We start from the raw sequence: 12,321 nt of genomic DNA, 5'->3' as shown, positions 1-12,321 counted from the left end.
AGTATCAACTATGATGGCATATTTTTTATAAATTAAGTTATGCGTTATGAAAAGATAATTCAAGATGTTCTAAAAGGTAGACGGCTGAATAATTATGTGCCAAAACTTTGGCGCATAGTTATTCCCAGTATAATATGTGTTCATTAAGAAAGGATTTTTCATTTTTTAAAAATAAAACTAATCAAAATTTTATCATTTTATCTCAGATAATTCAGAATGATTGATTATTGCACAAATATTGTTTTTACTTCACATTGAAATTTAAAAAATAAACTTGTCAAACGCATTTCAAAATATTTTTGTCGTTTTCTTCATCGAATTCACAACGCTTCTTTGTTTTATTTACTGCATTATACATACCGATATTGTGATAATATTGCCTAATACAATTTTTTGTACATATTCTATTGTTCCGTTAATTAAGAACAAAATTTAGAACATAATATAACGACAAACGATTTCAGACTAAAACATTATCGGATTACATTGTTTTAGAGTAAAAGCTCAAATTTCCTTTATTTATTTTTTTAATGTTTTATATCTAAATTTATTATTTTGGCATCTGAAATTCTTCATATTCCAGATGCTGAAAGAAAGGTCAATAACCTGCGTAGAAAAAGAAAAATTCCTCTCTTCTGAATGTATCGATTTACCGCATTGCTTTTCGGGATTGCAACTTGATTAGGGAGGAAGTTAATCTGTTTCTGAAGCAATGAGTTAACAATGTTTGGTTTTCTCCAACGGAAAAAGGTTCAGAGGGGCGGCTATATGTCTCTCATCCTGCAGATCTTTACTCCGAACGCCGCCGTTACCATGGAAACGCACCGAGGGTGACCTTCCTAGATGGCGGCACTCGTAGTAAACAGATCTTGCTGAAAGGAAGAATCGATAACTAGGACAACACGCCAATTCGCCAACACTTATGCGAAAAATCCTTGCATTGTATAACATACAACTAACTTGCCATTTCTGGAAATCAGAAATAAATGCTTAATTATTTATTATTAATTGGAATGTAGAAAGAATTTGATGCTGTAGATCCACATGTAGATTAACCAATAGGTAAGTATTGTTTTTGCTTGCAAACACGTGTCCCGCTAAAATCTATAATCCGATACAATAAACATAGGTAAGCTAACTTAAGTCCTAGGTGAGTTCACATTGACAGTTGGCAAAAGTTATTGATTTAATTAATTTGAAGTTCATTAATTAATTCATAGATCTTAATTCATAGTTAAAGCTGCTTTTATTTTTCATTTATATATACCAAGATTAAAAGGATGTATTATCTCAAAATTAAATGAATACAATACAATGAATAAGAAGAGCATGCTTCATTACTATGAGCAATGAATTACAGGTAAAATTTGTCAGCTACGGGTTAAAATGGGTCTGATGCAATTCTGCTTTGAAGATCGTCATTTGAGATTTGATACCGGCACGTGTTTGACCCAGACTCGTATTAAATCATTCGTCGGGTCAAAGCATCTCTTGATGTGGTTCGCACAGGCGCATATGTCTTATACAACTAGGCGTGAATCAATGATCAGAGATTGATTCTATAAAAGCCCTTTAAGGTTTCAAAATAAAAATCTAATGTAGTGCATCATTGCAATTATGGATATAAAAGATAAAAAATAAAAGCATAAGACGAAAAAAAAAAAATCGTTATAGAAAATGCTCCTATCAGGAATTTTATTGATCGGTTCAAAATGCCATTTCGAAGCTACGAAGCAGATATTTTGTTACTAGCTCCTTAGTTTTGTCTGCGGAGGAGGCATTTGCGTTAAAATATTTAACGCAGTCCGCTTTTATTTGAATAAAGTGCTTCTCGGTGCGTTTCCATAGTAACCACTCTCCAATCTCTAAATCTTTATTAACATCTAAATGATTGATTAACGACAGATTTACCGGAACCAGTTCGAAGGTACGATTCATTTTAGGTCAACTCTCTTATCTTTCTTCCTGGAATCGCAAAAACTTTTAAAATAAGTGGACAGCGATTCGTTATATAATTCTTGTATTTGTTTATTTCCTTTTAACAGCGAATATAGTTTTTTTTCCTTCCAGCAATAAAACCTGATGGAAAATTAAAACTATATTTTATTTTTTTGACACCTTAATCTCTTGGTTACTTGGAATAATAAAAACAGTTAAGTTTAGAATCGTAAGAGTAACATATATAGATATGAAATATTTTTTTTGTTGGGTATATAGTTTTTTTAATCATAACTGAAAACTTACTCAAATTTAATATGCACTCTTCTTCGGGATACAGAAAGCGAATAAATAATCCAAATTACATATTATAAATATTCTACAATAATAAATACTATCGTAGTATGTATCTTTTATGAATAAATGAGATAATGAACTTAGTGTCAGCATAATTTAATAATGTTTTATAGAATACTGACTCAATTTTGACATTTTATAAGTTCCGGAATGTCAAGTTTTAGATATGTTTTTAATATTTTATTTGTTTATTTCATATAATATTTAGTAACTATTTTCAATTATTTATTATGGATTTTTAATACTATAAATAGTTTTCACCACAAGCATATTTGATATCAATTAGAATACTACTTATATTATGATAAGTAGATATAATCTATGTGGTAAAAGGATTTACCCGCATTAAAAATAAAAGGTAAACAAATTAATAATGAATAAAATTAATAAGATAGATTTTAAAAATGTTGGTTTGCAATTTATTAAGCTTAAATTTAAGTCTAAGTATATAGAAAATATCTAACTTAAGTATCAATTGACAAAATGAGCAGAATTTAATTTATATGACAGTTTAAGAGTGATAACTGAAAGGAAGAAATGATTTTTTTTTGTAAAATTTAAATATATAAAAGGAGAAAATTTTTTGATTGATTATTAGACTATTAAAATAGTTTATAGAGTAAAAAAAATATTTACTTACAGATACTTAATATAATTTTCAATCGAATCCATTTTGAAATCAGAAAGGAAGACGCAATTCCTGAAGTAGTGAATTGAGTTCATTATAATCCTTAATAATCTGTATCGGATAATTTGGACTCTCTCTAGGTAAGATTTCAGATTGTGATAATGTGCTTTAGAATAAATCAGAAGATATGTTAATTAATGAAGTCAGAATATTGTGGAAATGTTTGAAATTTTTTTTTATTATATAGAGGCAAAGAATTATTTTGTATTTTGTTTCAGATTTCTTAATAAATATAGATGACATAGACTGTCTGAACATCTATATTTTTATTAGTAATTGGCAATAGTTATCTACCATATTTCCGGCATTTTCTGTAATATTTTAATTTGACAATCCATCGATTTTTAGTTAGGTTTTGACTTGTACATTATTTGAGATTTTTTTTTCTTTTCAGAATGAACTAATCCTTATAGATTTAATGTAATCTTGAGGAGTTTATTATTTTTTAAAAATAATTATGGTGAAATCTTCCATAGAAAAATTCTAGACAAGTATAATTCAAATGACATTTATATGAAATCATTTAAAGCAGGAATATTTAGTAATTTGCCTTTTATTCACTTTGAAGTTTTAAATAAACTATAACATTAGATGTAAAAATGAATAATTATAAATATGTTGTCTTTTATATAAAAGAAGGTAAAGGCAACTTGAAATAAATTTCATCCTTGTTTTCAAACGACTTGTATAATGTCAAATAATTCTTAAAAATTTAAATTTTAATCAAAATTCAAAGTTTTTAATAGAAATTGATTTCTAAACATGTACTGAAAAATTTGAAAATTTCAAATTCAAACATAAATTTATAAAATTAACTTTAATTATCTTTAATACCAGTGAAGCAATGACTTAAAGAACTTCGAAATCAGTCGTTTCCAACACTGTTTGAATACAAAAATAATTAGTTAGTGTTAATTTTTTTTCAAAAGTTTATATTAAAATTTGTGTGCTATACATACCTTTTCAATTTAATGTTTTTTTATTTAAAAGTATTTTGATTTTATAATTAATACACATATATTTGATTCTACAATTAATGTGTTTCCAAGAAATGTTACTATTTTTTTAAAAAAAATATTGATTATTATTCTGTGTGGGGACTATGATGTCCTGTGGTTGAATCCAAGTCCTCGAATAGAAGGACATGAGTGTCCAAATCGTATTCCCTTGATGTATTGATGCATATAAGTTTAAATTAAGTTAATTAAGTATAATTAAGTTAAGTTTAATTAAGTATTGTGAGAATGTAGTTTTCTCGCCACTTTACTGTAACTAGAAATTTTTTAAAATGCCCTTGTGTAAATTAAAATAGGAATCTTAACGTAATTAACTGATATTCTAACTAATTTGAAACTTACAGTGGAATTTTTTCATTCATATATATTTATATATATCCATTCCCTGTCAAGATTACTTTGCTAAATGTATAATGAGCTCAAAGCCGTGAACAGACAAGGAAGAGTAAAAAAGAAAGCATGAGAAAGAATTCTTATTTTATGTAGTTTCGAAAAAGAATTCATCGGAAGTTTGTTTTAATGTTTATCATGACGTTTTTGAGAGCACGGTAGAGCAAGCAGATAGAAAGACAAAAACAAGGAAAGAAAGATCACGAGAAAATATTCGAAGCTTGTATAGTTATGGAAAAGAATTTGTCGACTCAGCATTTTAATTCCGTTGGAAACTGATATCCAATGCAATTTCAAAGTTAAACTTGCAGCAAAGCCTGAGTTCGAATGATTAGAAAATTATTTTTAGAACATAAATTAATTATAAATTATTACATGCAACTTCACACTCACATACACACGCGCAGGAAATATCAACTTAATTAGAACAAAATATTGTTTAATACGATAATTTCCTCGCAATATTTTAATTTTGCGTCTCTATAATGCTATAAAATTTAACTTTATATTGAAAATTTAAAAAAAAGTTAATATGTAATTTTTAATCTTCAAAAATTTAATTACGTTATTATATAATTTATAGCATTTTATTAATCTGTTGCAAAATTGATTCCTAAACTGACACGAATGTATTCTCTAACGAAAAATAAGGTGAATCTTTGTAAAATTTAATATAAAAAAATCTGTACTGTTTAAAAATTTTCATAAAACTTTCTGTTATTATAAATTAGTTTATGTAACGAATTAATGAAACCATCGATTAATTCGAGGTAAATATTAATTAGAAAAAAATTGCTTGCTATATGATTTTATTCGATCTAGCAATATTTAATTCAAATTCAAATTGTCGTTTAATTTGAATTTTTTTGAACTCAAGTACAACCTCACAATATTGATGAGATATTCCAGCACTTCAGATTTTTTGCTGTATTCAAACTGTCAAGATTCTTCACATTTGTATATTAATTTGATGGTAACATGTAGGTCAAGTAGCTTTTTCATGTGATCTATCACGCATTATTTATAAGGTGAAAGCACTGACTGTAATTAAACTAAATTATTCATACCCTGTCTTAAGGTTAGCTGCTACAACACTATGTCAGGTTAGCTGAGGTAGTTGTAATTTGCTTATGGGCCATTGTTTACCGCAGTAATTAAAAATTATGTAAATAAATCAACAACTGCCTAAGGCCCTTCAATTTCAGTGAACGCACTCTAGTGAATTTTTTCGCTACTTTCAAATTTATTTAATTCTGAGATTTTTTCTAATTATAAAGACCATTCTAACCAACTTACTATAATTAAAATCAAGTATTGTTGAAATTTTAAAATATTAACATTCGCAAATAATTATCGTTTGCACGCTTTATTCTATAATATTTTAGAATTAAAAAAATATGACATTTTATAATTTAAAGAAAATGTATATGTGTTAATTTATTTCTATTATTTTGTTTAAAATTCTTTATAAATTATGCTTATACATTTTTAAAATATACTATGTATAAAAATCGTCATTTGTCGAGTATTTATTTGATGGGAAAGTGAATTAGATCAGCCAGCTTTTTGATGTGATTTATCACGTATTATTGATAAAGTGAAGGAATTGAATGTAATTAATTTAGATTACTCATACATCTCCTTCAAGTTAGCTAAATATTATCATGCCATGTCAGTTTAGCAGCTTAACATGCAGTTATTATATGGTTTGTATATGCGATATGAGTTTTCAACTTTTATATTAACATTTTCATTTAATAGAAGTATTTATTTTAGATGTATTAATTAATTTTATGCAACTTTATTAGAAGTTGTTACATCCTTTTTTCCTTGTGGATGCTCTGTTGCGGGATTTCCTCTGTGTTCAAAACATAATACAGATATATCGCACAAAACAATTTAGGTCACAGTAGAAAATCCGTGTACACCAACTCATTTTAATTGATAATTCGGCTTGATCTAGATGCCGCTAGTAATCAGTGAATAAATTTATATCTCTTGTGTCATTATGTTTATATTATTTGTTATAGATACAGAATACAGTTTATCTGTCATATATTGCCTTTTATATATTTCTTAATTTTATTTCTAAATAACCCGCTTTAATCAAGGTAAGACCTAACTTTAAAAAAAAATGGATGCTAAGTCAATAATTTTTGAAACAGTCGTTTAAAATAAAAAAAATCATGTTTGAAAATCTTTATCTGTGTAAACGATACAAAAAGAATTTTGGAAATTAAAAATAATGTTACAGGTGCTATGATGATTCAAATAATCAAAACTGATTAAAATTTCATTTGCCTCATACTAATTTAACAAAAACGACCAACGAAAACATGTTTGCGTGTTTCACAACATTGCAAACATTCTGTGTTATTTAATTTTTATAAAACATTTATCTTAATTGATTGTGAAAGTGACGATTGTTTCAATGAATTATTGAATTAAGTAAATTATGTATTATTGTTTGTTAGCTTTTACGTTTGAATAGATTACTCCTAATTTGAGAAGATAGATATTTCAAAATATGTAACTTTGATATTAACTGTTTTGCCAATAATTTTGGAATGAATCTTAAAGATTTCGATTAAAAATTTGATTAAAATTATTAATAATAATAATGCCAGAGATAATTAAAAAACCTTATGATAAGAACGTTTTCAATGGCTCAATTCAAGGGAAAAAATCTGGCCAATAAAATATTTTCAGAAAGTTTTAAGAATGCCATCAAAAACTGATAATATATGTTTTGTTTATGCCAAAACAAAAAATAAAGTTTCTACAAAAATGAACATTGATTAATTCACTTTTATTCATTAAATGATTTAATTTCTGAAGCATTGGACATTTATTAATTTCAAATTTACTTATTAAATGATTTAATTTCTTAAGCATGTTTCTATAACTGTCTTTAGTTGCATTAAAAATATTTATGGTTTCTAGATATGATAAAAAGAAAGAAAGCAAATGTATGTGTGACTGCAGATATTCTAAATGATTAACAATCATTATATCTACAGCTATTAATTTACTTCTAAATTTTTAATTAATAATAAATTAAGATAAACTTTGTTTATTATTAGATGCAATTTTTATCTTCTATTTTATTTAATACCAATGATATAACCGCTAATAAATTTGACCTCGATATTTTGAACAATTTTTTACATTTTAGTTTTCCTTAAATAGTAAAAAATATTTATTTGAAATATGTTTCTATCGGGTTGAGCCCCACCTTTTAGGACCAAGTAATATAGTTGGAAAAAATTTGCTCGTTAATTCTTAAGACCAAGATTAAGAAATGTAACAAATAGTGAACAGAATCCGTTGACAAGGGGATTTACTTTTCCCTAGTATGCACAGATTTTTTTTAAATTAAATGTGGGAAAATACACAAAAAGAATCGCTTTTCTTAATGAAATAAAAGACACAAACAACAAGATAATAAACTTTCCATTATTAATATTTTTTATAAAATTTTTACTGGATAATCGGGTTTTTCCAATACTTTGTTTTAAATTTAAGCATGTAGAAACACCAAAATGACAAAATGTAAAGTTAAAAGCGGTTTCTAACCATTAGAATAAACGAGAACTGACGAAGTTAATAAATATACCAAATTTGAATGCGAAACACATAGTATACAACCATATGTAAGCTATATTTAACCCGGATTTTTTTAATTCAAGGGAGAAAAAAACACAATAATAGATTTTGAAAAATATTTTTACTTACTTTATATGCTTAATGCATTCATTATAATTAGTATCATCAGCGTTTCATCAAAAGGCACTTGAATAAGAAGCAAATGCGCCAACTGAATCTTTAAATTGAAGTAAATAAGTCGATAAGAAATCAAACAATAATTTTCTTCTATTGAATGTTTTCTTTGCTTTGCATACTAAAAGTGTACATTAGACTTTGATGATCATATTAGAAATGTTATTTCTAAATTAAAAAATATGAATATGCAGGAAATTAATTAATAAACTTCACTATTGATACTATTAGAATTTAATCACCATGTTTGAAATGTTTCATCGAATTTCAAGCATATGAATATACAGAAAATAAACTTAATTTTTAGGTTAATTTGAAAAAAATAAATCCAGGAAAAACCGAACAAAAATCTTTTTGCATTTAATAAGGACCTCAATTTTCATACTGAATTTTGTATATACACTTACCTCAGTTAACATAACTGTACTTTTCTTCCATACAATACTTATTTCTCTTTGAATATTAGAAACATTCAAAATAAAATTTAAAAAAAACTATTGTTATTTTCAGATTTCAGTAATTGTTTTCGAAATATCTCAGCAAAATAAAAGCATATGAATATGCAGAAAAATGAACTGCTGATGAAGAAGAGAGTGAGTGTTGTTTTCATTGAAACGAGTAGAATGAATCTATGGGAGATTTTGTTTCACAAACATATGGCCATTTCATTGCTATCAGCAAACATTTATCTGTCTTTCAGATAAATTTTCAGTTCTGAAATTATTTTACAAAATAAAGAACGTTTATTTTTTAATAATTTTTTAACTCACTTAATTTATTATTAAATTTGATTTTATTATATAGTTTAAGAAACTTATTTTGATTTTAGTAAATCTGTTGAAAATTAGGGTAAATTTTATTTTTTAAGCATTTATAAATGTTATTAGACATTTGAAACAGTCTTTACTGTCACTGAGATATTACTGCATTGAGAATGCTTTGGAAAAAGAATATAAAACAAAAGTTGTGAGTAGATCTTTATTCATATTATTAAATATTAATTCTATTGTGTGCCATTTAAAATCTGACTTCTTCTTTTTATTAAATATTATTATTATTATTTATTATCTCTAGCTTGTTATGGTTGTACATAAATCTATACACGATAGTATTTTCTAAACAATTTTCAAGAAAAAGATAAAAATATTATTTAAAGTGAATGATAAAATTTATATTTTAATTATGAATAATTTTATTGAAGGAAATTTCTCACAAATAATTAATGCATTGCGATAAATATGAAATCGATATATTTTTTAAAATTTTTTTATATATTACTGCTGATATTTACATTTAAAAAGCAATGCCCTTTATCAATACTCACGGAGTAAAAAGCCTCCACTTTAGAACATTTTCGTAAAATTTTATTCATGAATATTTAACTCCTCATTTATAATTTCTCTATAGTTACTGGATAGAAAAAGATGAAATATTATTAATGAATATTATTTTTAATATACCATAAAAATATAATTGTCGTTATTACAGGATAATTCAAGAATGCTTTAGATTATACATAAACAAGCTACGTTAAAAGTAATTTATGAAATTAACTTGTTAATAAAAATATTTTTTCTAAGAAAAACCGAAATTTGTGAGCAGGATATGTTGCATTTACAATCCACCAATGGTTATATATCTGAAAAATTAATGACATGGCCGAGGGGTACCTCATCTTTCCTGCAATCTGGGTTCGAATCCTGGTTCGGGCATGGTTGTTCTCTAACCTGTGTTTTACCTGTGAGGTGTGTGAAAGTCCCCCCCCCCCCCGTGAAAAGGTGTTGTGCAAGCGAATGAGTGTGTCATCGTCATGTGAGCTGGAAGTCAAATTCCTCCCCTCGGGTGCTCAGGGGCTTTGCCCTCAGAAGCCACTGTACACTCGGCTTAAATCACTGACAATTAGTCAGTGGGCTTGTAAAGTGCCATAAGCAACAACAACAACAAATAATGAAATTATCCAAAGATTTCATCAAGGATCACTTTTAGGTAGGGATTCAAACTCCGGATATTTTTTTGTGAGGAGTCTGACTTAATACAAAATCAACAACAAAGAAAAATTAAAAAAAAAAAAAAATTAAATCAAATGCAATAAAATATTGAAAATTCCCAAACTAGATATTCCTTAAGAATTGCCTCATTTTCAAGAATTGTTATCTGTTAGAAGATTTTTCGCACTCATGCCTGCCGTGAAAAAAGTTGAAATTAAAAATTAAAAATAATTACCTATTAGAGATATATATGGTGCTTATCGGTGAAGAAAGCTGATATTAAGAGAGAAGAATTGACGTAGTAGCTTTTTGGCATTTATTTAATGACGTATCATCTGGAAACAAAGTTCATCCTTTACAGTGATTCATTGACTTTTGAACTTTTGAATGACGTGTTTCGTAGAAAAACACGAGAGAAATTTCAGAAAAAAAAAAAAACAAAAAAAAACGTAAATTTAAATGAAAAGGGAAAATGTTACATGACAAAATTTAGAAGGAGTGTTAAAATTAAAAGGGACATTTTGTATCAATGTTACTATGAGAAATGAGATTATTAAAGAACGGTTCATCTTTCTTAGTGAAAAACACACGTTCATTATTCTCTGTTTATCAGTACATTTTTGATTCAGATTTAATTTCATTGTTGCCACATTCTCATAACAAATATAATTGATCAAGCTAAGTTATCAATTAAAATGATTTAAAATGATAATTCTACTTTAATTCAAATGGTTTCGCATGAGTATGAGCAAATTATATTTCTATGCAGTTCCTTTTGTTCATACCCATGATAAAAATGTTATCTATCTCTTAAATCATCATCACATAATTTTTCTTCTCTGGAAAATAAATCTTTATTAATTTCAAAATTCCAAAAATTCACATTATTCGACTTAAGTTACATTTCAATACGTAGCACCTTGATAAATTTTTTAAACATTATTATTGATATTACTTTAAACCATCTTATGTCAAAGACTGTAGACTGTAGAACAAGCGAAATTTTAATATATAACTATTTGAAAGCAAATGTGGCCGAGAGGTATGAGCATTTTGTATCTATAAAACTGCATTTGCGAATTTAACATATGACATTTTGATAAAGAGTGACAACTTTATTCAGTAAATAGCTAATAATTTACATTACATTGAATTAAAATTTATCTTGTTCTTTTTATTATCGTGTGCATGCTTAAAAATATCACCCGACAAATAACATCTATGAGAATAACACCTTCTCTAAGGTATAAGCGACTTCGAACAAAATTCAATATATTGATCGTTTTTACTTTCTCAATTTTTCGTTTATTTTCTTTTTAATCACTAATACCAGTAACCGAACACATATTTATTACGTCATATTTTTACAATATGAAATGATGAATAGTTTTAAATGTAGTATGAGCAGACGACAAAAAAAATCGATTGTTCGATATTGGAAATCCATAAAAAGAGACAAAAAGGAAAATAAAATAAAAATTTTAATTGACATGGAATAATTGTTGGAAAAATTTCATCTTTGAACCTCTATTTTTTTAGTTTTATTTTGTTTATTTCAGTATTTCATTTCATCTCTATTGGCTTAGGTTTATAAAAAAATATAACTTTATATGATTATATGGATAACAAATGGTTATGAATATATATAGGTTTCTAAAAATGTTCGTATTATTATAAATTATGAATAAAAAATGCTTAACTTGAAATTGAAATCGAAAATGAAATCCAACATCTTTTAATATTATATCCATGTGATTCCAAAAATACATTTATTTAATTTTTTAATAAAAATGAAATTGCAAGGAGGTAGAGATAAAATGTATCACTGAAATGATCAGACATAGAAAAATTTTCGGATAAATGTATAACTAAATTTATCGTTTGTAATTTGTCTTATTTTTACTTTTTCATGATATTTAAAAAATCGTTTGAATTTAATCAATGTTTATTTACCTTTGTATGCTCAAATTATAATTTAAAATGGCTGGAAGTTCAAAAGTAAACAATCGACAACGTTCGAAAAAGAGATTATTTTTCATCAAAATATTGCTAAATTAATAGACTTATACCATTCTATAGCACAATATGTGATGAAATTCTTTAAAAAATAAACTCGAATCGAATTTAAGGTAAGGAATTGTACTCCAGTTAAGATAATAGACTG

At 26.2% G+C, this 12,321-nt stretch overlaps 1 protein-coding gene across 4 annotated transcripts in view; it reads left to right on the top strand.

The window, feature by feature from the left end:
• The first annotated feature begins 869 nt into the window (after positions 1-869).
• The window catches only part of LOC129966170 (cholesterol transporter ABCA5-like), a 92,259-nt gene continuing 80,807 nt past the window's right edge, over positions 870-12,321 (top strand). The window contains exons 1-2 of one of the 4 annotated variants that reach the window (XM_056080569.1): positions 870-1,062; positions 2,938-3,063. The gene's annotated coding sequence lies outside the window, so the exon portion shown is untranslated. Of the gene's footprint in view, positions 1,063-1,802; positions 1,928-2,937; positions 3,064-9,017; positions 9,136-12,321 lie in introns of those variants that run through there. The other 3 variants (XM_056080567.1, XM_056080570.1, XM_056080568.1) reach the window with 3 other exon arrangements.

The sequence above is a fragment of the Argiope bruennichi genome, chromosome 4 (genome assembly GCF_947563725.1).
Source record: "Argiope bruennichi chromosome 4, qqArgBrue1.1, whole genome shotgun sequence".
Taxonomy (NCBI): Eukaryota; Metazoa; Arthropoda; class Arachnida; order Araneae; family Araneidae; genus Argiope; species Argiope bruennichi.
The sequence above is the reverse complement of the archived record's forward strand: the minus strand, read 5'-3'. Positions and strand labels throughout refer to the sequence as shown.